Genomic DNA, 4,357 nt, shown 5'->3' with positions numbered 1-4,357 from the left:
GGCTCCCCCCGAGAAACAAAACGACAAAAATCAGAAACGCGGATCGCGGCAGAGCGAAGCCCCGAGAGCCCCAACTTTCCCCGCAGGCAGCGCCCAGGGGACTGCGCTGCCGCCGGCTTTTGCTCAGGGCGCGCAGATCCCTTTGAGGGAGAAGGAGAAACGATGCGTTAGGGTTTCATCTCCTTTCCTAAAATGCTGGTGTCGGGATTACCAGAGTTCAGGACTCGAAGCGGTCAGATGTGCCAGTACAGCACCCATGTGGACGGAAGGATTATTGCAGCTCTTCCAGCTGTCAGGGGCGTCCAGGGGTTTTTTAATTTTTCTTTTTTCTTTTTTTTGGGGGCGGGAGGATGTGGAATGGATGTACACCTTCAGCATGAAATGTTTTTATTATCTTTATATTGAGTTATTTTTTCTATCCTTTCCCCTGTTATTTTTTTCTCCGTCATGTCTCCCCATTTCTAAATTTAGCTGAAAATCAGGTGGCTCAGCTGCCCAGAAATTGTATTTCTGAAAGAATTGCACTTTTAGTGCAATTATGTGGAAGGGGAGGGAGCTAACATCTCCAGCGTTAAGCCGGTACAAGTAGTAATAAAAATTTGAGAGGAAAATACTTTGCACTTTCATGCATATGTCACCTTCAGAGTAGGTACAAATAAAAGTGCAGGGCAATTTAGTTTTGATGGTTTTTCAACAGATGGTTTCCAGAATTTAATTTTTGTGTGTGTGGCTAAAACGATAGCTGTGCTTTAAAGTGACCAGACTATCTGTGCTAACAAAGGGTATACTGTGTCTTTAATTAAATGTGGAACTACTTAGAGTGCTGGCTAGACAGCGGAGGGTGATAGTGGTATTTCTGCTTTACAACAGAGCTTAAGGATTGCATTGTGGGAGTACTGAAATGAATAGACATCTAACTCGAGTTGTGTGAATTGTCCTCCTACAAAAACTTAAGCTGGTTTTAATTGATCTCATGTTCGTTGATTGATCTTAGACCAATTGTTGTGCTTGTTGAACAGTTGGCTTTTCCAAAGGAGATTGAGTTAAATTAGTTTTTAGTTTAGTTATTGGATAAATACTATCAGTATTGACAGTTGACTTACTGGCAGTGTTTTGTGCTATCACCTAAGGGTTTTGTTTTGTGCTTTGAAGAATGCAGTCTTTTTCAGTTAGTGAGTCTAAAGAAGTAAGCATAGCCAGTAATAAGCACTGAAAGTAAAATCTAAGAATGCGTTCAAATTATAATAGACATTTGCCATGACACATGCAGTCTGAAGTAATGCTTCATACAGGACCCAAAATTCCAATAATTTCACAATTTTTCCATACCCCATCTGCAAATAATCAGGCATTCACTGTGGGGTACTGGCAGTTAAAATTTCTCTGGCATTCTATTTTGTCTGTTACATGATCTCAGATGCTCCATAATATCATTTTCTTAATGAAATAATTTTCTTTGGAATAGATTAAGTCTCCTGTGCGGTAGAAATCAGTTGTGTTCAGTCTGGAATTATGGGCAAATATCATATGTAGCTGACTCTTGTTTTAAAGCAGCTAAATGTACAGTAAACTTAAAGTGTATATGCCTGCATTGGAGTTAGCATGGATTTGTAGCTGATATAGAATACTCCAGTAAACAAGACTTTAGTATATCTGGGAGGATGTTCCCAGATTTCTTCATTCCCCTTCTGCTTTCAACCCTTTCCCAAAGCAATATGTGCAACACTGCAGTAAAAGTGAAATGAAAAATGAAGGTTTAGAATGTGGTTCCTACCTGGCATTGATTTATATTTTGTTAGTCACTGTCACTTCATTAAAAATTATTTGGTAAATACACTATAATACACAGATCCTGCTAACTCTACTGCTGCTCTTAGTTACTTTTGCAGCTCGTTAGAATATTGCTTTGCCTGGTTGACTCAGAGCAGAACCTTAATTCCCTTGAAACACCAAATTCTCACTCTGGAAGTCACCATCCTGAGCAGGTAATTATGATTATTTGCCTTTCCTGTAGAAGCTACTCTAGAACATATTTAAGGGTTACATAGCTTAAAGATCGATCAGTAGTATAATCTCAGAGCTGATTTAGCCTAATACCAAAGCACATCCTTTCCATTTCTTCCTTAATTGTGTAACTTGATTTTCCATTCTCTTGGATACCTACTCGCTTGTTCATTACAGTGACAATTTTTATATTTTCTTCAGATTCCTCTTTAGCAGTCAGTGTAAGATGAGCAGCTTCATGTTTTAGCATTTCATTGAATATCATGGGACACATAAAAGACCAGTAGTTTTCCCCTTGTCTTTGAGACAAGGTAAAACAACTTCCCCAAGGAGTACTACAAATCAAAATGGGAGTATATAGAAATGAAGATTGTCAGGCTGGCCCACTGGGAGGAGTGATGTTATTCTGCAAAAGCATTGACAGAAGAGAATATAGGGTTCATTGCAAACAGCTGTCAAAAATTAGATGTTTTTCCTCGGGGAATTTTGTTAACAAGTCAATGTGACAGTAGCACCTGCATTGATGGGAAGACTCAGCTGTAGTGCAGAGATGCTCTCAAGTTGATGAGACCAATGTTGGAAAAATGAGATATGTGAATGGGAAAGTGGAAGTTATCTATATCCAAGAACTCAAATAAAAACTATGGGTGTCAAATACTTGTCTATTTAGTTAATGTTCAAGGAGTGTCCTAAGGGCTAAGGTGCAGACTCATCTTCTGGATTCTCACACTCTGTATTAGATGTACCTGAAGAAAGGGGTAATGTCTGTGGCAATGGGTGAATCGTAGGCAACAGCGGTGATGGCAAAATATCCACAGATGGAAATAGGAGGAGTGCCTGGGGAAGAGAATTTCCCCAAGTATTTCTCAGAGCTCAATATATCTCTGCCTATGGTGTTTATAGGATTATATGCATATATGGAAGAACCCAGTAGCTGCAATCAAAATTGTCAATTAAATCTGTATCATCTTAATGTAAAATGGGAATTTTGACTGCAAACCAGTTGTTAATACAGGAAGCTGTTACATGGATTTTCAACTAGAAAAACCTATTCAGGTATTGGGGACTGTGGTTTAGCTTACCTAACTAGATACGTACCTGAAATGGCAATAATCTTGGAACCTATCTCAGTTGGATTGTGTGGTCAGGCTTTGAGAAAGGTTGATGATGTGACCATTAGGGAAAAGGATCCTTTGTTGGAAATACTTGGTTGAAGTAAATATCACATCTGCTTTTACAAGGATTGTACTAATTCCAAGAGTAATTTACTATCTCAAAAAAAGTGATACTACACAATCTCTTTTAATAGTCTAGCAGTATCCAAGTATTTTACCTATTCTATCCTCCTCTCTTTGAACTTGAAACATGTTTTACATTTGGAGGATAGTTAACTTTTTGTCCATGAGTTAAGGCTTAAAATCTTACGTGGAAGCTGTGCTTTAAGTGTTTTCCCTAGTTGTTACATTAAATGCTTGAAACAGAATTTGCAAAAGAACTGAGACAATTTAACATTTTCTGGAGTAATTTCCCAGGTACTTGTGATGCATAGGAAAGATTTGGAGGGTAGCTTCTGTTCCTCATCCCCTTACTTCTTAGGATAGTTAATTATTAAACATTCTTTATATACACCATTACTACAGCAGTAAGAATATTCTAATACTGTAACCATTGAAAAGTCAAAACTTCTAAACTTTTGACTACTTACGCCCTATTATCTGATAAGTCTGAGGAAGTTCCTTAAACTAAAGTGTGAGCAGAACTCAACTTCAGCATGAATGACTGACTACCAAACTAGCTAATGATGCAGTGCTGCTGAGGATAACCAATTCTCAAGTGGATTGTGAAGATTTGCAGAAGAGATGCTCAAAACACCAGGAGTGGGATTCACCATGAAGACAGACACTTAAGTGTAGGTCCTTGATTCACTTTCCTACAGTAATTTTCTAGTGCTGCTTGCGATATTTAAAATATATCCTTCTGGGCCTGGCGTGTACATGATCATCTTGAGCAACTGGTGGCCAAGCAAGATACCCTGGAGCAAGCATATGCATCTGACACCCTTAGGTGTCTCAAGGCCTGTTAGAGTGGAAACTGAAAACAGGGAGCATGAGCTGGCACAGTGTTGCTGGATGTATGCCTTCTCTTGCCCGTATCCATCTCTTCAGCTTCTGCTGCTACAGGTCACTTGGTTTGGGGATATTGGGCTAGATGGATGTGTCTCGTCAGACCTTGAAGACTGTGCTTATATGCTTTTGTATTGAAATCTGTGGGAAGATTTACACTGTGGTGGAGAACTTAGATTTGTCTTCTTGATAAACCTGGCTTAATTTTTTGTTTTCCTTTTTTTTTTTTT

This window comes from Athene cunicularia (genome assembly GCF_003259725.1).
Source record: "Athene cunicularia isolate RWA chromosome 2 unlocalized genomic scaffold, athCun1 chr2_part1, whole genome shotgun sequence".
In the NCBI taxonomy this organism is placed as follows: domain Eukaryota; kingdom Metazoa; phylum Chordata; class Aves; order Strigiformes; family Strigidae; genus Athene; species Athene cunicularia.
Note: the sequence above shows the minus strand (reverse complement) of the source record.